This window comes from Mytilus galloprovincialis, chromosome 12 (genome assembly GCF_965363235.1).
Source record: "Mytilus galloprovincialis chromosome 12, xbMytGall1.hap1.1, whole genome shotgun sequence".
NCBI lineage: Eukaryota > Metazoa > Mollusca > Bivalvia > Mytilida > Mytilidae > Mytilus > Mytilus galloprovincialis.
The window spans coordinates 49,529,965-49,549,501 of record NC_134849.1 but is presented as its reverse complement, the minus strand read 5'-3'; the positions used below and the strand labels follow the sequence as shown (position 1 = coordinate 49,549,501).

Sequence of the window (19,537 nt, the reverse complement as noted above, 5' to 3'; positions counted from 1 at the left end):
TCAGGTTATTATCGATCCTACTAAACCTGTACCCCTCCCTTTGGCTGTAAAAAAAATAAAATCGTGTTTTCCTTACTTTTTGAAAAATATACGATTCAACGCGAATCAATCATGATAATTTATAGACAAAATGTACAAGACAAACTTGAATATTGAAAATATCGACTGCGGCTACAATCCAAAATTGTAAACTTGCCGAATTTAACTCTAGTTACTATAATTTAACAAAGGCTAAGTTTCCTAATTCAGACTTGCTAATGGAAAATTAAGAACTTATCAGATGACTTCCGTATGACGATGTGGCACTTACGACAGGTTGTTGTCGCATCTGGTATTAAGTATAAAGGAGTTAATTTTGGACGAATGTATCAAGTCGTCGTGGCCGAGTGGTTAAGGCGATAGACTAGAAATCTATTGGGGTCTCCCCGCACAGGTTCGAATCCTGTCGACGACGCAGACTTTTTGATATCCACTTTTTGTAATGAATCACACACACTGCTCACTCAACGCGCTCAAAGACAAGTAGGAAACAAAGTTATCGATAAGTTACCCACAGATTGATTCTGTCCTGAAAACGACCATTTTGAATGAATTCAGATGTTATATGACAGAGTTCATTCAGCTTAACTGGTGACTGAGGAAGATCGTTAAGGTATCATGCATAGAGGAAGAAAAAGGCACACACTCTCAGTATCAATCCTAACAATTTCGGGGAGATAAAACGGTGATTTGCCAGTAAATACTTTGATTTTGATAAAAATCGTCAGCTTTCCTATCTTCCGTCTGAAATTAAATTGTTATTGAAGGAAAACTGTTAGATACAAAGTAAGAATAACGTATGTGAGAATCTTTGTGTTTCACTGACATGTAACTTGAACGAGAAACAGGCATCAACTGAGTAGGTATCTCTTTCACTCACACAGTTTGCAATCAGTTTCTTTCAATTGACACAAAGTAAACGTTGAATGGGAGACCTTTTCAATATCTCTAGAAAATTGCATCAAAAATACATATGACCCCGACGTGATTCGAACACGCAACCTTCTGATCTGGAGTCAGACGCGCTACCGTTGCGCCACGGAGTCCTTCTTCCAACCTAATGGAATTTTTAGTCTATAACGCTCAGGTTATTATCGATCCTACTAAACCTGTACCCCTCCCTTTGGCTGTAAAAAAAATAAAATCGTGTTTTCCTTACTTTTTGAAAAATATACGATTCAACGCGAATCAATCATGATAATTTATAGACAAAATGTACAAGACAAACTTGAATATTGAAAATATCGACTGCGGCTACAATCCAAAATTGTAAACTTGCCGAATTTAACTCTAGTTACTATAATTTAACAAAGGCTAAGTTTCCTAATTCAGACTTGCTAATGGAAAATTAAGAACTTATCAGATGACTTCCGTATGACGATGTGGCACTTACGACAGGTTGTTGTCGCATCTGGTATTAAGTATAAAGGAGTTAATTTTGGACGAATGTATCAAGTCGTCGTGGCCGAGTGGTTAAGGCGATAGACTAGAAATCTATTGGGGTCTCCCCGCACAGGTTCGAATCCTGTCGACGACGCAGACTTTTTGATATCCACTTTTTGTAATGAATCACACACACTGCTCACTCAACGCGCTCAAAGACAAGTAGGAAACAAAGTTATCGATAAGTTACCCACAGATTGATTCTGTCCTGAAAACGACCATTTTGAATGAATTCAGATGTTATATGACAGAGTTCATTCAGCTTAACTGGTGACTGAGGAAGATCGTTAAGGTATCATGCATAGAGGAAGAAAAAGGCACACACTCTCAGTATCAATCCTAACAATTTCGGGGAGATAAAACGGTGATTTGCCAGTAAATACTTTGATTTTGATAAAAATCGTCAGCTTTCCTATCTTCCGTCTGAAATTAAATTGTTATTGAAGGAAAACTGTTAGATACAAAGTAAGAATAACGTATGTGAGAATCTTTGTGTTTCACTGACATGTAACTTGAACGAGAAACAGGCATCAACTGAGTAGGTATCTCTTTCACTCACACAGTTTGCAATCAGTTTCTTTCAATTGACACAAAGTAAACGTTGAATGGGAGACCTTTTCAATATCTCTAGAAAATTGCATCAAAAATACATATGACCCCGACGTGATTCGAACACGCAACCTTCTGATCTGGAGTCAGACGCGCTACCGTTGCGCCACGGAGTCCTTCTTCCAACCTAATGGAATTTTTAGTCTATAACGCTCAGGTTATTATCGATCCTACTAAACCTGTACCCCTCCCTTTGGCTGTAAAAAAAATAAAATCGTGTTTTCCTTACTTTTTGAAAAATATACGATTCAACGCGAATCAATCATGATAATTTATAGACAAAATGTACAAGACAAACTTGAATATTGAAAATATCGACTGCGGCTACAATCCAAAATTGTAAACTTGCCGAATTTAACTCTAGTTACTATAATTTAACAAAGGCTAAGTTTCCTAATTCAGACTTGCTAATGGAAAATTAAGAACTTATCAGATGACTTCCGTATGACGATGTGGCACTTACGACAGGTTGTTGTCGCATCTGGTATTAAGTATAAAGGAGTTAATTTTGGACGAATGTATCAAGTCGTCGTGGCCGAGTGGTTAAGGCGATAGACTAGAAATCTATTGGGGTCTCCCCGCACAGGTTCGAATCCTGTCGACGACGCAGACTTTTTGATATCCACTTTTTGTAATGAATCACACACACTGCGCACTCAACGCGCTCAAAGACAAGTAGGAAACAAAGTTATCGATAAGTTACCCACAGATTGATTCTGTCCTGAAAACGACCATTTTGAATGAATTCAGATGTTATATGACAGAGTTCATTCAGCTTAACTGGTGACTGAGGAAGATCGTTAAGGTATCATGCATAGAGGAAGAAAAAGGCACACACTCTCAGTATCAATCCTAACAATTTCGGGGAGATAAAACGGTGATTTGCCAGTAAATACTTTGATTTTGATAAAAATCGTCAGCTTTCCTATCTTCCGTCTGAAATTAAATTGTTATTGAAGGAAAACTGTTAGATACAAAGTAAGAATAACGTATGTGAGAATCTTTGTGTTTCACTGACATGTAACTTGAACGAGAAACAGGCATCAACTGAGTAGGTATCTCTTTCACTCACACAGTTTGCAATCAGTTTCTTTCAATTGACACAAAGTAAACGTTGAATGTGAGACCTTTTCAATATCTCTAGAAAATTGCATCAAAAATACATATGACCCCGACGTGATTCGAACACGCAACCTTCTGATCTGGAGTCAGACGCGCTACCGTTGCGCCACGGAGTCCTTCTTCCAACCTAATGGAATTTTTAGTCTATAACGCTCAGGTTATTATCGATCCTACTAAACCTGTACCCCTCCCTTTGGCTGTAAAAAAAATAAAATCGTGTTTTCCTTACTTTTTGAAAAATATACGATTCAACGCGAATCAATCATGATAATTTATAGACAAAATGTACAAGACAAACTTGAATATTGAAAATATCGACTGCGGCTACAATCCAAAATTGTAAACTTGCCGAATTTAACTCTAGTTACTATAATTTAACAAAGGCTAAGTTTCCTAATTCAGACTTGCTAATGGAAAATTAAGAACTTATCAGATGACTTCCGTATGACGATGTGGCACTTACGACAGGTTGTTGTCGCATCTGGTATTAAGTATAAAGGAGTTAATTTTGGACGAATGTATCAAGTCGTCGTGGCCGAGTGGTTAAGGCGATAGACTAGAAATCTATTGGGGTCTCCCCGCACAGGTTCGAATCCTGTCGACGACGCAGACTTTTTGATATCCACTTTTTGTAATGAATCACACACACTGCTCACTCAACGCGCTCAAAGACAAGTAGGAAACAAAGTTATCGATAAGTTACCCACAGATTGATTCTGTCCTGAAAACGACCATTTTGAATGAATTCAGATGTTATATGACAGAGTTCATTCAGCTTAACTGGTGACTGAGGAAGATCGTTAAGGTATCATGCATAGAGGAAGAAAAAGGCACACACTCTCAGTATCAATCCTAACAATTTCGGGGAGATAAAACGGTGATTTGCCAGTAAATACTTTGATTTTGATAAAAATCGTCAGCTTTCCTATCTTCCGTCTGAAATTAAATTGTTATTGAAGGAAAACTGTTAGATACAAAGTAAGAATAACGTATGTGAGAATCTTTGTGTTTCACTGACATGTAACTTGAACGAGAAACAGGCATCAACTGAGTAGGTATCTCTTTCACTCACACAGTTTGCAATCAGTTTCTTTCAATTGACACAAAGTAAACGTTGAATGTGAGACCTTTTCAATATCTCTAGAAAATTGCATCAAAAATACATATGACCCCGACGTGATTCGAACACGCAACCTTCTGATCTGGAGTCAGACGCGCTACCGTTGCGCCACGGAGTCCTTCTTCCAACCTAATGGAATTTTTAGTCTATAACGCTCAGGTTATTATCGATCCTACTAAACCTGTACCCCTCCCTTTGGCTGTAAAAAAAATAAAATCGTGTTTTCCTTACTTTTTGAAAAATATACGATTCAACGCGAATCAATCATGATAATTTATAGACAAAATGTACAAGACAAACTTGAATATTGAAAATATCGACTGCGGCTACAATCCAAAATTGTAAACTTGCCGAATTTAACTCTAGTTACTATAATTTAACAAAGGCTAAGTTTCCTAATTCAGACTTGCTAATGGAAAATTAAGAACTTATCAGATGACTTCCGTATGACGATGTGGCACTTACGACAGGTTGTTGTCGCATCTGGTATTAAGTATAAAGGAGTTAATTTTGGACGAATGTATCAAGTCGTCGTGGCCGAGTGGTTAAGGCGATAGACTAGAAATCTATTGGGGTCTCCCCGCACAGGTTCGAATCCTGTCGACGACGCAGACTTTTTGATATCCACTTTTTGTAATGAATCACACACACTGCTCACTCAACGCGCTCAAAGACAAGTAGGAAACAAAGTTATCGATAAGTTACCCACAGATTGATTCTGTCCTGAAAACGACCATTTTGAATGAATTCAGATGTTATATGACAGAGTTCATTCAGCTTAACTGGTGACTGAGGAAGATCGTTAAGGTATCATGCATAGAGGAAGAAAAAGGCACACACTCTCAGTATCAATCCTAACAATTTCGGGGAGATAAAACGGTGATTTGCCAGTAAATACTTTGATTTTGATAAAAATCGTCAGCTTTCCTATCTTCCGTCTGAAATTAAATTGTTATTGAAGGAAAACTGTTAGATACAAAGTAAGAATAACGTATGTGAGAATCTTTGTGTTTCACTGACATGTAACTTGAACGAGAAACAGGCATCAACTGAGTAGGTATCTCTTTCACTCACACAGTTTGCAATCAGTTTCTTTCAATTGACACAAAGTAAACGTTGAATGTGAGACCTTTTCAATATCTCTAGAAAATTGCATCAAAAATACATATGACCCCGACGTGATTCGAACACGCAACCTTCTGATCTGGAGTCAGACGCGCTACCGTTGCGCCACGGAGTCCTTCTTCCAACCTAATGGAATTTTTAGTCTATAACGCTCAGGTTATTATCGATCCTACTAAACCTGTACCCCTCCCTTTGGCTGTAAAAAAAATAAAATCGTGTTTTCCTTACTTTTTGAAAAATATACGATTCAACGCGAATCAATCATGATAATTTATAGACAAAATGTACAAGACAAACTTGAATATTGAAAATATCGACTGCGGCTACAATCCAAAATTGTAAACTTGCCGAATTTAACTCTAGTTACTATAATTTAACAAAGGCTAAGTTTCCTAATTCAGACTTGCTAATGGAAAATTAAGAACTTATCAGATGACTTCCGTATGACGATGTGGCACTTACGACAGGTTGTTGTCGCATCTGGTATTAAGTATAAAGGAGTTAATTTTGGACGAATGTATCAAGTCGTCGTGGCCGAGTGGTTAAGGCGATAGACTAGAAATCTATTGGGGTCTCCCCGCACAGGTTCGAATCCTGTCGACGACGCAGACTTTTTGATATCCACTTTTTGTAATGAATCACACACACTGCTCACTCAACGCGCTCAAAGACAAGTAGGAAACAAAGTTATCGATAAGTTACCCACAGATTGATTCTGTCCTGAAAACGACCATTTTGAATGAATTCAGATGTTATATGACAGAGTTCATTCAGCTTAACTGGTGACTGAGGAAGATCGTTAAGGTATCATGCATAGAGGAAGAAAAAGGCACACACTCTCAGTATCAATCCTAACAATTTCGGGGAGATAAAACGGTGATTTGCCAGTAAATACTTTGATTTTGATAAAAATCGTCAGCTTTCCTATCTTCCGTCTGAAATTAAATTGTTATTGAAGGAAAACTGTTAGATACAAAGTAAGAATAACGTATGTGAGAATCTTTGTGTTTCACTGACATGTAACTTGAACGAGAAACAGGCATCAACTGAGTAGGTATCTCTTTCACTCACACAGTTTGCAATCAGTTTCTTTCAATTGACACAAAGTAAACGTTGAATGTGAGACCTTTTCAATATCTCTAGAAAATTGCATCAAAAATACATATGACCCCGACGTGATTCGAACACGCAACCTTCTGATCTGGAGTCAGACGCGCTACCGTTGCGCCACGGAGTCCTTCTTCCAACCTAATGGAATTTTTAGTCTATAACGCTCAGGTTATTATCGATCCTACTAAACCTGTACCCCTCCCTTTGGCTGTAAAAAAAATAAAATCGTGTTTTCCTTACTTTTTGAAAAATATACGATTCAACGCGAATCAATCATGATAATTTATAGACAAAATGTACAAGACAAACTTGAATATTGAAAATATCGACTGCGGCTACAATCCAAAATTGTAAACTTGCCGAATTTAACTCTAGTTACTATAATTTAACAAAGGCTAAGTTTCCTAATTCAGACTTGCTAATGGAAAATTAAGAACTTATCAGATGACTTCCGTATGACGATGTGGCACTTACGACAGGTTGTTGTCGCATCTGGTATTAAGTATAAAGGAGTTAATTTTGGACGAATGTATCAAGTCGTCGTGGCCGAGTGGTTAAGGCGATAGACTAGAAATCTATTGGGGTCTCCCCGCACAGGTTCGAATCCTGTCGACGACGCAGACTTTTTGATATCCACTTTTTGTAATGAATCACACACACTGCTCACTCAACGCGCTCAAAGACAAGTAGGAAACAAAGTTATCGATAAGTTACCCACAGATTGATTCTGTCCTGAAAACGACCATTTTGAATGAATTCAGATGTTATATGACAGAGTTCATTCAGCTTAACTGGTGACTGAGGAAGATCGTTAAGGTATCATGCATAGAGGAAGAAAAAGGCACACACTCTCAGTATCAATCCTAACAATTTCGGGGAGATAAAACGGTGATTTGCCAGTAAATACTTTGATTTTGATAAAAATCGTCAGCTTTCCTATCTTCCGTCTGAAATTAAATTGTTATTGAAGGAAAACTGTTAGATACAAAGTAAGAATAACGTATGTGAGAATCTTTGTGTTTCACTGACATGTAACTTGAACGAGAAACAGGCATCAACTGAGTAGGTATCTCTTTCACTCACACAGTTTGCAATCAGTTTCTTTCAATTGACACAAAGTAAACGTTGAATGTGAGACCTTTTCAATATCTCTAGAAAATTGCATCAAAAATACATATGACCCCGACGTGATTCGAACACGCAACCTTCTGATCTGGAGTCAGACGCGCTACCGTTGCGCCACGGAGTCCTTCTTCCAACCTAATGGAATTTTTAGTCTATAACGCTCAGGTTATTATCGATCCTACTAAACCTGTACCCCTCCCTTTGGCTGTAAAAAAAATAAAATCGTGTTTTCCTTACTTTTTGAAAAATATACGATTCAACGCGAATCAATCATGATAATTTATAGACAAAATGTACAAGACAAACTTGAATATTGAAAATATCGACTGCGGCTACAATCCAAAATTGTAAACTTGCCGAATTTAACTCTAGTTACTATAATTTAACAAAGGCTAAGTTTCCTAATTCAGACTTGCTAATGGAAAATTAAGAACTTATCAGATGACTTCCGTATGACGATGTGGCACTTACGACAGGTTGTTGTCGCATCTGGTATTAAGTATAAAGGAGTTAATTTTGGACGAATGTATCAAGTCGTCGTGGCCGAGTGGTTAAGGCGATAGACTAGAAATCTATTGGGGTCTCCCCGCACAGGTTCGAATCCTGTCGACGACGCAGACTTTTTGATATCCACTTTTTGTAATGAATCACACACACTGCTCACTCAACGCGCTCAAAGACAAGTAGGAAACAAAGTTATCGATAAGTTACCCACAGATTGATTCTGTCCTGAAAACGACCATTTTGAATGAATTCAGATGTTATATGACAGAGTTCATTCAGCTTAACTGGTGACTGAGGAAGATCGTTAAGGTATCATGCATAGAGGAAGAAAAAGGCACACACTCTCAGTATCAATCCTAACAATTTCGGGGAGATAAAACGGTGATTTGCCAGTAAATACTTTGATTTTGATAAAAATCGTCAGCTTTCCTATCTTCCGTCTGAAATTAAATTGTTATTGAAGGAAAACTGTTAGATACAAAGTAAGAATAACGTATGTGAGAATCTTTGTGTTTCACTGACATGTAACTTGAACGAGAAACAGGCATCAACTGAGTAGGTATCTCTTTCACTCACACAGTTTGCAATCAGTTTCTTTCAATTGACACAAAGTAAACGTTGAATGTGAGACCTTTTCAATATCTCTAGAAAATTGCATCAAAAATACATATGACCCCGACGTGATTCGAACACGCAACCTTCTGATCTGGAGTCAGACGCGCTACCGTTGCGCCACGGAGTCCTTCTTCCAACCTAATGGAATTTTTAGTCTATAACGCTCAGGTTATTATCGATCCTACTAAACCTGTACCCCTCCCTTTGGCTGTAAAAAAAATAAAATCGTGTTTTCCTTACTTTTTGAAAAATATACGATTCAACGCGAATCAATCATGATAATTTATAGACAAAATGTACAAGACAAACTTGAATATTGAAAATATCGACTGCGGCTACAATCCAAAATTGTAAACTTGCCGAATTTAACTCTAGTTACTATAATTTAACAAAGGCTAAGTTTCCTAATTCAGACTTGCTAATGGAAAATTAAGAACTTATCAGATGACTTCCGTATGACGATGTGGCACTTACGACAGGTTGTTGTCGCATCTGGTATTAAGTATAAAGGAGTTAATTTTGGACGAATGTATCAAGTCGTCGTGGCCGAGTGGTTAAGGCGATAGACTAGAAATCTATTGGGGTCTCCCCGCACAGGTTCGAATCCTGTCGACGACGCAGACTTTTTGATATCCACTTTTTGTAATGAATCACACACACTGCTCACTCAACGCGCTCAAAGACAAGTAGGAAACAAAGTTATCGATAAGTTACCCACAGATTGATTCTGTCCTGAAAACGACCATTTTGAATGAATTCAGATGTTATATGACAGAGTTCATTCAGCTTAACTGGTGACTGAGGAAGATCGTTAAGGTATCATGCATAGAGGAAGAAAAAGGCACACACTCTCAGTATCAATCCTAACAATTTCGGGGAGATAAAACGGTGATTTGCCAGTAAATACTTTGATTTTGATAAAAATCGTCAGCTTTCCTATCTTCCGTCTGAAATTAAATTGTTATTGAAGGAAAACTGTTAGATACAAAGTAAGAATAACGTATGTGAGAATCTTTGTGTTTCACTGACATGTAACTTGAACGAGAAACAGGCATCAACTGAGTAGGTATCTCTTTCACTCACACAGTTTGCAATCAGTTTCTTTCAATTGACACAAAGTAAACGTTGAATGTGAGACCTTTTCAATATCTCTAGAAAATTGCATCAAAAATACATATGACCCCGACGTGATTCGAACACGCAACCTTCTGATCTGGAGTCAGACGCGCTACCGTTGCGCCACGGAGTCCTTCTTCCAACCTAATGGAATTTTTAGTCTATAACGCTCAGGTTATTATCGATCCTACTAAACCTGTACCCCTCCCTTTGGCTGTAAAAAAAATAAAATCGTGTTTTCCTTACTTTTTGAAAAATATACGATTCAACGCGAATCAATCATGATAATTTATAGACAAAATGTACAAGACAAACTTGAATATTGAAAATATCGACTGCGGCTACAATCCAAAATTGTAAACTTGCCGAATTTAACTCTAGTTACTATAATTTAACAAAGGCTAAGTTTCCTAATTCAGACTTGCTAATGGAAAATTAAGAACTTATCAGATGACTTCCGTATGACGATGTGGCACTTACGACAGGTTGTTGTCGCATCTGGTATTAAGTATAAAGGAGTTAATTTTGGACGAATGTATCAAGTCGTCGTGGCCGAGTGGTTAAGGCGATAGACTAGAAATCTATTGGGGTCTCCCCGCACAGGTTCGAATCCTGTCGACGACGCAGACTTTTTGATATCCACTTTTTGTAATGAATCACACACACTGCTCACTCAACGCGCTCAAAGACAAGTAGGAAACAAAGTTATCGATAAGTTACCCACAGATTGATTCTGTCCTGAAAACGACCATTTTGAATGAATTCAGATGTTATATGACAGAGTTCATTCAGCTTAACTGGTGACTGAGGAAGATCGTTAAGGTATCATGCATAGAGGAAGAAAAAGGCACACACTCTCAGTATCAATCCTAACAATTTCGGGGAGATAAAACGGTGATTTGCCAGTAAATACTTTGATTTTGATAAAAATCGTCAGCTTTCCTATCTTCCGTCTGAAATTAAATTGTTATTGAAGGAAAACTGTTAGATACAAAGTAAGAATAACGTATGTGAGAATCTTTGTGTTTCACTGACATGTAACTTGAACGAGAAACAGGCATCAACTGAGTAGGTATCTCTTTCACTCACACAGTTTGCAATCAGTTTCTTTCAATTGACACAAAGTAAACGTTGAATGTGAGACCTTTTCAATATCTCTAGAAAATTGCATCAAAAATACATATGACCCCGACGTGATTCGAACACGCAACCTTCTGATCTGGAGTCAGACGCGCTACCGTTGCGCCACGGAGTCCTTCTTCCAACCTAATGGAATTTTTAGTCTATAACGCTCAGGTTATTATCGATCCTACTAAACCTGTACCCCTCCCTTTGGCTGTAAAAAAAATAAAATCGTGTTTTCCTTACTTTTTGAAAAATATACGATTCAACGCGAATCAATCATGATAATTTATAGACAAAATGTACAAGACAAACTTGAATATTGAAAATATCGACTGCGGCTACAATCCAAAATTGTAAACTTGCCGAATTTAACTCTAGTTACTATAATTTAACAAAGGCTAAGTTTCCTAATTCAGACTTGCTAATGGAAAATTAAGAACTTATCAGATGACTTCCGTATGACGATGTGGCACTTACGACAGGTTGTTGTCGCATCTGGTATTAAGTATAAAGGAGTTAATTTTGGACGAATGTATCAAGTCGTCGTGGCCGAGTGGTTAAGGCGATAGACTAGAAATCTATTGGGGTCTCCCCGCACAGGTTCGAATCCTGTCGACGACGCAGACTTTTTGATATCCACTTTTTGTAATGAATCACACACACTGCTCACTCAACGCGCTCAAAGACAAGTAGGAAACAAAGTTATCGATAAGTTACCCACAGATTGATTCTGTCCTGAAAACGACCATTTTGAATGAATTCAGATGTTATATGACAGAGTTCATTCAGCTTAACTGGTGACTGAGGAAGATCGTTAAGGTATCATGCATAGAGGAAGAAAAAGGCACACACTCTCAGTATCAATCCTAACAATTTCGGGGAGATAAAACGGTGATTTGCCAGTAAATACTTTGATTTTGATAAAAATCGTCAGCTTTCCTATCTTCCGTCTGAAATTAAATTGTTATTGAAGGAAAACTGTTAGATACAAAGTAAGAATAACGTATGTGAGAATCTTTGTGTTTCACTGACATGTAACTTGAACGAGAAACAGGCATCAACTGAGTAGGTATCTCTTTCACTCACACAGTTTGCAATCAGTTTCTTTCAATTGACACAAAGTAAACGTTGAATGTGAGACCTTTTCAATATCTCTAGAAAATTGCATCAAAAATACATATGACCCCGACGTGATTCGAACACGCAACCTTCTGATCTGGAGTCAGACGCGCTACCGTTGCGCCACGGAGTCCTTCTTCCAACCTAATGGAATTTTTAGTCTATAACGCTCAGGTTATTATCGATCCTACTAAACCTGTACCCCTCCCTTTGGCTGTAAAAAAAATAAAATCGTGTTTTCCTTACTTTTTGAAAAATATACGATTCAACGCGAATCAATCATGATAATTTATAGACAAAATGTACAAGACAAACTTGAATATTGAAAATATCGACTGCGGCTACAATCCAAAATTGTAAACTTGCCGAATTTAACTCTAGTTACTATAATTTAACAAAGGCTAAGTTTCCTAATTCAGACTTGCTAATGGAAAATTAAGAACTTATCAGATGACTTCCGTATGACGATGTGGCACTTACGACAGGTTGTTGTCGCATCTGGTATTAAGTATAAAGGAGTTAATTTTGGACGAATGTATCAAGTCGTCGTGGCCGAGTGGTTAAGGCGATAGACTAGAAATCTATTGGGGTCTCCCCGCACAGGTTCGAATCCTGTCGACGACGCAGACTTTTTGATATCCACTTTTTGTAATGAATCACACACACTGCTCACTCAACGCGCTCAAAGACAAGTAGGAAACAAAGTTATCGATAAGTTACCCACAGATTGATTCTGTCCTGAAAACGACCATTTTGAATGAATTCAGATGTTATATGACAGAGTTCATTCAGCTTAACTGGTGACTGAGGAAGATCGTTAAGGTATCATGCATAGAGGAAGAAAAAGGCACACACTCTCAGTATCAATCCTAACAATTTCGGGGAGATAAAACGGTGATTTGCCAGTAAATACTTTGATTTTGATAAAAATCGTCAGCTTTCCTATCTTCCGTCTGAAATTAAATTGTTATTGAAGGAAAACTGTTAGATACAAAGTAAGAATAACGTATGTGAGAATCTTTGTGTTTCACTGACATGTAACTTGAACGAGAAACAGGCATCAACTGAGTAGGTATCTCTTTCACTCACACAGTTTGCAATCAGTTTCTTTCAATTGACACAAAGTAAACGTTGAATGTGAGACCTTTTCAATATCTCTAGAAAATTGCATCAAAAATACATATGACCCCGACGTGATTCGAACACGCAACCTTCTGATCTGGAGTCAGACGCGCTACCGTTGCGCCACGGAGTCCTTCTTCCAACCTAATGGAATTTTTAGTCTATAACGCTCAGGTTATTATCGATCCTACTAAACCTGTACCCCTCCCTTTGGCTGTAAAAAAAATAAAATCGTGTTTTCCTTACTTTTTGAAAAATATACGATTCAACGCGAATCAATCATGATAATTTATAGACAAAATGTACAAGACAAACTTGAATATTGAAAATATCGACTGCGGCTACAATCCAAAATTGTAAACTTGCCGAATTTAACTCTAGTTACTATAATTTAACAAAGGCTAAGTTTCCTAATTCAGACTTGCTAATGGAAAATTAAGAACTTATCAGATGACTTCCGTATGACGATGTGGCACTTACGACAGGTTGTTGTCGCATCTGGTATTAAGTATAAAGGAGTTAATTTTGGACGAATGTATCAAGTCGTCGTGGCCGAGTGGTTAAGGCGATAGACTAGAAATCTATTGGGGTCTCCCCGCACAGGTTCGAATCCTGTCGACGACGCAGACTTTTTGATATCCACTTTTTGTAATGAATCACACACACTGCTCACTCAACGCGCTCAAAGACAAGTAGGAAACAAAGTTATCGATAAGTTACCCACAGATTGATTCTGTCCTGAAAACGACCATTTTGAATGAATTCAGATGTTATATGACAGAGTTCATTCAGCTTAACTGGTGACTGAGGAAGATCGTTAAGGTATCATGCATAGAGGAAGAAAAAGGCACACACTCTCAGTATCAATCCTAACAATTTCGGGGAGATAAAACGGTGATTTGCCAGTAAATACTTTGATTTTGATAAAAATCGTCAGCTTTCCTATCTTCCGTCTGAAATTAAATTGTTATTGAAGGAAAACTGTTAGATACAAAGTAAGAATAACGTATGTGAGAATCTTTGTGTTTCACTGACATGTAACTTGAACGAGAAACAGGCATCAACTGAGTAGGTATCTCTTTCACTCACACAGTTTGCAATCAGTTTCTTTCAATTGACACAAAGTAAACGTTGAATGTGAGACCTTTTCAATATCTCTAGAAAATTGCATCAAAAATACATATGACCCCGACGTGATTCGAACACGCAACCTTCTGATCTGGAGTCAGACGCGCTACCGTTGCGCCACGGAGTCCTTCTTCCAACCTAATGGAATTTTTAGTCTATAACGCTCAGGTTATTATCGATCCTACTAAACCTGTACCCCTCCCTTTGGCTGTAAAAAAAATAAAATCGTGTTTTCCTTACTTTTTGAAAAATATACGATTCAACGCGAATCAATCATGATAATTTATAGACAAAATGTACAAGACAAACTTGAATATTGAAAATATCGACTGCGGCTACAATCCAAAATTGTAAACTTGCCGAATTTAACTCTAGTTACTATAATTTAACAAAGGCTAAGTTTCCTAATTCAGACTTGCTAATGGAAAATTAAGAACTTATCAGATGACTTCCGTATGACGATGTGGCACTTACGACAGGTTGTTGTCGCATCTGGTATTAAGTATAAAGGAGTTAATTTTGGACGAATGTATCAAGTCGTCGTGGCCGAGTGGTTAAGGCGATAGACTAGAAATCTATTGGGGTCTCCCCGCACAGGTTCGAATCCTGTCGACGACGCAGACTTTTTGATATCCACTTTTTGTAATGAATCACACACACTGCTCACTCAACGCGCTCAAAGACAAGTAGGAAACAAAGTTATCGATAAGTTACCCACAGATTGATTCTGTCCTGAAAACGACCATTTTGAATGAATTCAGATGTTATATGACAGAGTTCATTCAGCTTAACTGGTGACTGAGGAAGATCGTTAAGGTATCATGCATAGAGGAAGAAAAAGGCACACACTCTCAGTATCAATCCTAACAATTTCGGGGAGATAAAACGGTGATTTGCCAGTAAATACTTTGATTTTGATAAAAATCGTCAGCTTTCCTATCTTCCGTCTGAAATTAAATTGTTATTGAAGGAAAACTGTTAGATACAAAGTAAGAATAACGTATGTGAGAATCTTTGTGTTTCACTGACATGTAACTTGAACGAGAAACAGGCATCAACTGAGTAGGTATCTCTTTCACTCACACAGTTTGCAATCAGTTTCTTTCAATTGACACAAAGTAAACGTTGAATGTGAGACCTTTTCAATATCTCTAGAAAATTGCATCAAAAATACATATGACCCCGACGTGATTCGAACACGCAACCTTCTGATCTGGAGTCAGACGCGCTACCGTTGCGCCACGGAGTCCTTCTTCCAACCTAATGGAATTTTTAGTCTATAACGCTCAGGTTATTATCGATCCTACTAAACCTGTACCCCTCCCTTTGGCTGTAAAAAAAATAAAATCGTGTTTTCCTTACTTTTTGAAAAATATACGATTCAACGCGAATCAATCATGATAATTTATAGACAAAATGTACAAGACAAACTTGAATATTGAAAATATCGACTGCGGCTACAATCCAAAATTGTAAACTTGCCGAATTTAACTCTAGTTACTATAATTTAACAAAGGCTAAGTTTCCTAATTCAGACTTGCTAATGGAAAATTAAGAACTTATCAGATGACTTCCGTATGACGATGTGGCACTTACGACAGGTTGTTGTCGCATCTGGTATTAAGTATAAAGGAGTTAATTTTGGACGAATGTATCAAGTCGTCGTGGCCGAGTGGTTAAGGCGATAGACTAGAAATCTATTGGGGTCTCCCCGCACAGGTTCGAATCCTGTCGACGACGCAGACTTTTTGATATCCACTTTTTGTAATGAATCACACACACTGCTCACTCAACGCGCTCAAAGACAAGTAGGAAACAAAGTTATCGATAAGTTACCCACAGATTGATTCTGTCCTGAAAACGACCATTTTGAATGAATTCAGATGTTATATGACAGAGTTCATTCAGCTTAACTGGTGACTGAGGAAGATCGTTAAGGTATCATGCATAGAGGAAGAAAAAGGCACACACTCTCAGTATCAATCCTAACAATTTCGGGGAGATAAAACGGTGATTTGCCAGTAAATACTTTGATTTTGATAAAAATCGTCAGCTTTCCTATCTTCCGTCTGAAATTAAATTGTTATTGAAGGAAAACTGTTAGATACAAAGTAAGAATAACGTATGTGAGAATCTTTGTGTTTCACTGACATGTAACTTGAACGAGAAACAGGCATCAACTGAGTAGGTATCTCTTTCACTCACACAGTTTGCAATCAGTTTCTTTCAATTGACACAAAGTAAACGTTGAATGTGAGACCTTTTCAATATCTCTAGAAAATTGCATCAAAAATACATATGACCCCGACGTGATTCGAACACGCAACCTTCTGATCTGGAGTCAGACGCGCTACCGTTGCGCCACGGAGTCCTTCTTCCAACCTAATGGAATTTTTAGTCTATAACGCTCAGGTTATTATCGATCCTACTAAACCTGTACCCCTCCCTTTGGCTGTAAAAAAAATAAAATCGTGTTTTCCTTACTTTTTGAAAAATATACGATTCAACGCGAATCAATCATGATAATTTATAGACAAAATGTACAAGACAAACTTGAATATTGAAAATATCGACTGCGGCTACAATCCAAAATTGTAAACTTGCCGAATTTAACTCTAGTTACTATAATTTAACAAAGGCTAAGTTTCCTAATTCAGACTTGCTAATGGAAAATTAAGAACTTATCAGATGACTTCCGTATGACGATGTGGCACTTACGACAGGTTGTTGTCGCATCTGGTATTAAGTATAAAGGAGTTAATTTTGGACGAATGTATCAAGTCGTCGTGGCCGAGTGGTTAAGGCGATAGACTAGAAATCTATTGGGGTCTCCCCGCACAGGTTCGAATCCTGTCGACGACGCAGACTTTTTGATATCCACTTTTTGTAATGAATCACACACACTGCTCACTCAACGCGCTCAAAGACAAGTAGGAAACAAAGTTATCGATAAGTTACCCACAGATTGATTCTGTCCTGAAAACGACCATTTTGAATGAATTCAGATGTTATATGACAGAGTTCATTCAGCTTAACTGGTGACTGAGGAAGATCGTTAAGGTATCATGCATAGAGGAAGAAAAAGGCACACACTCTCAGTATCAATCCTAACAATTTCGGGGAGATAAAACGGTGATTTGCCAGTAAATACTTTGATTTTGATAAAAATCGTCAGCTTTCCTATCTTCCGTCTGAAATTAAATTGTTATTGAAGGAAAACTGTTAGATACAAAGTAAGAATAACGTATGTGAGAATCTTTGTGTTTCACTGACATGTAACTTGAACGAGAAACAGGCATCAACTGAGTAGGTATCTCTTTCACTCACACAGTTTGCAATCAGTTTCTTTCAATTGACACAAAGTAAACGTTGAATGTGAGACCTTTTCAATATCTCTAGAAAATTGCATCAAAAATACATATGACCCCGACGTGATTCGAACACGCAACCTTCTGATCTGGAGTCAGACGCGCTACCGTTGCGCCACGGAGTCCTTCTTCCAACCTAATGGAATTTTTAGTCTATAACGCTCAGGTTATTATCGATCCTACTAAACCTGTACCCCTCCCTTTGGCTGTAAAAAAAATAAAATCGTGTTTTCCTTACTTTTTGAAAAATATACGATTCAACGCGAATCAATCATGATAATTTATAGACAAAATGTACAAGACAAACTTGAATATTGAAAATATCGACTGCGGCTACAATCCAAAATTGTAAACTTGCCGAATTTAACTCTAGTTACTATAATTTAACAAAGGCTAAGTTTCCTAATTCAGACTTGCTAATGGAAAATTAAGAACTTATCAGATGACTTCCGTATGACGATGTGGCACTTACGACAGGTTGTTGTCGCATCTGGTATTAAGTATAAAGGAGTTAATTTTGGACGAATGTATCAAGTCGTCGTGGCCGAGTGGTTAAGGCGATAGACTAGAAATCTATTGGGGTCTCCCCGCACAGGTTCGAATCCTGTCGACGACGCAGACTTTTTGATATCCACTTTTTGTAATGAATCACACACACTGCTCACTCAACGCGCTCAAAGACAAGTAGGAAACAAAGTTATCGATAAGTTACCCACAGATTGATTCTGTCCTGAAAACGACCATTTTGAATGAATTCAGATGTTATATGACAGAGTTCATTCAGCTTAACTGGTGACTGAGGAAGATCGTTAAGGTATCATGCATAGAGGAAGAAAAAGGCACACACTCTCAGTATCAATCCTAACAATTTCGGGGAGATAAAACGGTGATTTGCCAGTAAATACTTTGATTTTGATAAAAATCGTCAGCTTTCCTATCTTCCGTCTGAAATTAAATTGTTATTGAAGGAAAACTGTTAGATACAAAGTAAGAATAACGTATGTGAGAATCTTTGTGTTTCACTGACATGTAACTTGAACGAGAAACAGGCATCAACTGAGTAGGTATCTCTTTCACTCACACAGTTTGCAATCAGTTTCTTTCAATTGACACAAAGTAAACGTTGAATGTGAGACCTTTTCAATATCTCTAGAAAATTGCATCAAAAATACATATGACCCCGACGTGATTCGAACACGCAACCTTCTGATCTGGAGTCAGACGCGCTACCGTTGCGCCACGGAGTCCTTCTTCCAACCTAATGGAATTTTTAGTCTATAACGCTCAGGTTATTATCGATCCTACTAAACCTGTACCCCTCCCTTTGGCTGTAAAAAAAATAAAATCGTGTTTTCCTTACTTTTTGAAAAATATACGATTCAACGCGAATCAATCATGATAATTTATAGACAAAATGTACAAGACAAACTTGAATATTGAAAATATCGACTGCGGCTACAATCCAAAATTGTAAACTTGCCGAATTTAACTCTAGTTACTATAATTTAACAAAGGCTAAGTTTCCTAATTCAGACTTGCTAATGGAAAATTAAGAACTTATCAGATGACTTCCGTATGACGATGTGGCACTTACGACAGGTTGTTGTCGCATCTGGTATTAAGTATAAAGGAGTTAATTTTGGACGAATGTATCAAGTCGTCGTGGCCGAGTGGTTAAGGCGATAGACTAGAAATCTATTGGGGTCTCCCCGCACAGGTTCGAATCCTGTCGACGACGCAGACTTTT

At 37.7% G+C, this 19,537-nt stretch overlaps 35 non-coding genes across 35 annotated transcripts; 18 read left to right on the top strand and 17 right to left on the bottom strand.

The window, feature by feature from the left end:
* The first annotated feature begins 372 nt into the window (after positions 1 to 372).
* Positions 373 to 454, top strand: Trnas-aga (transfer RNA serine (anticodon AGA)). Its single transcript has one exon. It is a non-coding gene; the product is annotated as a tRNA-Ser (tRNA).
* A 559-nt stretch (positions 455 to 1,013) lies between these two features.
* Trnaw-cca (transfer RNA tryptophan (anticodon CCA)) lies at positions 1,014 to 1,085 on the bottom strand. Its single transcript has one exon. It is a non-coding gene; the product is annotated as a tRNA-Trp (tRNA).
* A 409-nt stretch (positions 1,086 to 1,494) lies between these two features.
* On the top strand, positions 1,495 to 1,576 carry Trnas-aga (transfer RNA serine (anticodon AGA)). The gene has a single exon. It is a non-coding gene; the product is annotated as a tRNA-Ser (tRNA).
* Positions 1,577 to 2,135: 559 nt separating this feature from the next.
* Positions 2,136 to 2,207, bottom strand: Trnaw-cca (transfer RNA tryptophan (anticodon CCA)). The gene has a single exon. It is a non-coding gene; the product is annotated as a tRNA-Trp (tRNA).
* Positions 2,208 to 2,616: 409 nt separating this feature from the next.
* On the top strand, positions 2,617 to 2,698 carry Trnas-aga (transfer RNA serine (anticodon AGA)). The gene has a single exon. It is a non-coding gene; the product is annotated as a tRNA-Ser (tRNA).
* A 559-nt stretch (positions 2,699 to 3,257) lies between these two features.
* Trnaw-cca (transfer RNA tryptophan (anticodon CCA)) lies at positions 3,258 to 3,329 on the bottom strand. The gene has a single exon. It is a non-coding gene; the product is annotated as a tRNA-Trp (tRNA).
* A 409-nt stretch (positions 3,330 to 3,738) lies between these two features.
* Trnas-aga (transfer RNA serine (anticodon AGA)) lies at positions 3,739 to 3,820 on the top strand. Its single transcript has one exon. It is a non-coding gene; the product is annotated as a tRNA-Ser (tRNA).
* Positions 3,821 to 4,379: 559 nt separating this feature from the next.
* On the bottom strand, positions 4,380 to 4,451 carry Trnaw-cca (transfer RNA tryptophan (anticodon CCA)). The gene has a single exon. It is a non-coding gene; the product is annotated as a tRNA-Trp (tRNA).
* Positions 4,452 to 4,860: 409 nt separating this feature from the next.
* Positions 4,861 to 4,942, top strand: Trnas-aga (transfer RNA serine (anticodon AGA)). The gene has a single exon. It is a non-coding gene; the product is annotated as a tRNA-Ser (tRNA).
* Positions 4,943 to 5,501: 559 nt separating this feature from the next.
* Positions 5,502 to 5,573, bottom strand: Trnaw-cca (transfer RNA tryptophan (anticodon CCA)). Its single transcript has one exon. It is a non-coding gene; the product is annotated as a tRNA-Trp (tRNA).
* A 409-nt stretch (positions 5,574 to 5,982) lies between these two features.
* Trnas-aga (transfer RNA serine (anticodon AGA)) lies at positions 5,983 to 6,064 on the top strand. The gene has a single exon. It is a non-coding gene; the product is annotated as a tRNA-Ser (tRNA).
* Positions 6,065 to 6,623: 559 nt separating this feature from the next.
* Positions 6,624 to 6,695, bottom strand: Trnaw-cca (transfer RNA tryptophan (anticodon CCA)). Its single transcript has one exon. It is a non-coding gene; the product is annotated as a tRNA-Trp (tRNA).
* Positions 6,696 to 7,104: 409 nt separating this feature from the next.
* Positions 7,105 to 7,186, top strand: Trnas-aga (transfer RNA serine (anticodon AGA)). Its single transcript has one exon. It is a non-coding gene; the product is annotated as a tRNA-Ser (tRNA).
* A 559-nt stretch (positions 7,187 to 7,745) lies between these two features.
* Trnaw-cca (transfer RNA tryptophan (anticodon CCA)) lies at positions 7,746 to 7,817 on the bottom strand. The gene has a single exon. It is a non-coding gene; the product is annotated as a tRNA-Trp (tRNA).
* A 409-nt stretch (positions 7,818 to 8,226) lies between these two features.
* Trnas-aga (transfer RNA serine (anticodon AGA)) lies at positions 8,227 to 8,308 on the top strand. The gene has a single exon. It is a non-coding gene; the product is annotated as a tRNA-Ser (tRNA).
* Positions 8,309 to 8,867: 559 nt separating this feature from the next.
* On the bottom strand, positions 8,868 to 8,939 carry Trnaw-cca (transfer RNA tryptophan (anticodon CCA)). Its single transcript has one exon. It is a non-coding gene; the product is annotated as a tRNA-Trp (tRNA).
* Positions 8,940 to 9,348: 409 nt separating this feature from the next.
* On the top strand, positions 9,349 to 9,430 carry Trnas-aga (transfer RNA serine (anticodon AGA)). Its single transcript has one exon. It is a non-coding gene; the product is annotated as a tRNA-Ser (tRNA).
* Positions 9,431 to 9,989: 559 nt separating this feature from the next.
* Trnaw-cca (transfer RNA tryptophan (anticodon CCA)) lies at positions 9,990 to 10,061 on the bottom strand. Its single transcript has one exon. It is a non-coding gene; the product is annotated as a tRNA-Trp (tRNA).
* A 409-nt stretch (positions 10,062 to 10,470) lies between these two features.
* Trnas-aga (transfer RNA serine (anticodon AGA)) lies at positions 10,471 to 10,552 on the top strand. Its single transcript has one exon. It is a non-coding gene; the product is annotated as a tRNA-Ser (tRNA).
* A 559-nt stretch (positions 10,553 to 11,111) lies between these two features.
* Positions 11,112 to 11,183, bottom strand: Trnaw-cca (transfer RNA tryptophan (anticodon CCA)). The gene has a single exon. It is a non-coding gene; the product is annotated as a tRNA-Trp (tRNA).
* A 409-nt stretch (positions 11,184 to 11,592) lies between these two features.
* Positions 11,593 to 11,674, top strand: Trnas-aga (transfer RNA serine (anticodon AGA)). Its single transcript has one exon. It is a non-coding gene; the product is annotated as a tRNA-Ser (tRNA).
* Positions 11,675 to 12,233: 559 nt separating this feature from the next.
* Positions 12,234 to 12,305, bottom strand: Trnaw-cca (transfer RNA tryptophan (anticodon CCA)). Its single transcript has one exon. It is a non-coding gene; the product is annotated as a tRNA-Trp (tRNA).
* A 409-nt stretch (positions 12,306 to 12,714) lies between these two features.
* On the top strand, positions 12,715 to 12,796 carry Trnas-aga (transfer RNA serine (anticodon AGA)). The gene has a single exon. It is a non-coding gene; the product is annotated as a tRNA-Ser (tRNA).
* Positions 12,797 to 13,355: 559 nt separating this feature from the next.
* On the bottom strand, positions 13,356 to 13,427 carry Trnaw-cca (transfer RNA tryptophan (anticodon CCA)). Its single transcript has one exon. It is a non-coding gene; the product is annotated as a tRNA-Trp (tRNA).
* Positions 13,428 to 13,836: 409 nt separating this feature from the next.
* On the top strand, positions 13,837 to 13,918 carry Trnas-aga (transfer RNA serine (anticodon AGA)). Its single transcript has one exon. It is a non-coding gene; the product is annotated as a tRNA-Ser (tRNA).
* A 559-nt stretch (positions 13,919 to 14,477) lies between these two features.
* Trnaw-cca (transfer RNA tryptophan (anticodon CCA)) lies at positions 14,478 to 14,549 on the bottom strand. The gene has a single exon. It is a non-coding gene; the product is annotated as a tRNA-Trp (tRNA).
* A 409-nt stretch (positions 14,550 to 14,958) lies between these two features.
* On the top strand, positions 14,959 to 15,040 carry Trnas-aga (transfer RNA serine (anticodon AGA)). The gene has a single exon. It is a non-coding gene; the product is annotated as a tRNA-Ser (tRNA).
* A 559-nt stretch (positions 15,041 to 15,599) lies between these two features.
* On the bottom strand, positions 15,600 to 15,671 carry Trnaw-cca (transfer RNA tryptophan (anticodon CCA)). Its single transcript has one exon. It is a non-coding gene; the product is annotated as a tRNA-Trp (tRNA).
* A 409-nt stretch (positions 15,672 to 16,080) lies between these two features.
* Trnas-aga (transfer RNA serine (anticodon AGA)) lies at positions 16,081 to 16,162 on the top strand. Its single transcript has one exon. It is a non-coding gene; the product is annotated as a tRNA-Ser (tRNA).
* Positions 16,163 to 16,721: 559 nt separating this feature from the next.
* Positions 16,722 to 16,793, bottom strand: Trnaw-cca (transfer RNA tryptophan (anticodon CCA)). The gene has a single exon. It is a non-coding gene; the product is annotated as a tRNA-Trp (tRNA).
* A 409-nt stretch (positions 16,794 to 17,202) lies between these two features.
* Positions 17,203 to 17,284, top strand: Trnas-aga (transfer RNA serine (anticodon AGA)). The gene has a single exon. It is a non-coding gene; the product is annotated as a tRNA-Ser (tRNA).
* A 559-nt stretch (positions 17,285 to 17,843) lies between these two features.
* On the bottom strand, positions 17,844 to 17,915 carry Trnaw-cca (transfer RNA tryptophan (anticodon CCA)). Its single transcript has one exon. It is a non-coding gene; the product is annotated as a tRNA-Trp (tRNA).
* Positions 17,916 to 18,324: 409 nt separating this feature from the next.
* Trnas-aga (transfer RNA serine (anticodon AGA)) lies at positions 18,325 to 18,406 on the top strand. Its single transcript has one exon. It is a non-coding gene; the product is annotated as a tRNA-Ser (tRNA).
* Positions 18,407 to 18,965: 559 nt separating this feature from the next.
* Positions 18,966 to 19,037, bottom strand: Trnaw-cca (transfer RNA tryptophan (anticodon CCA)). Its single transcript has one exon. It is a non-coding gene; the product is annotated as a tRNA-Trp (tRNA).
* A 409-nt stretch (positions 19,038 to 19,446) lies between these two features.
* Trnas-aga (transfer RNA serine (anticodon AGA)) lies at positions 19,447 to 19,528 on the top strand. Its single transcript has one exon. It is a non-coding gene; the product is annotated as a tRNA-Ser (tRNA).
* The last annotated feature ends 9 nt before the right edge of the window (positions 19,529 to 19,537 follow it).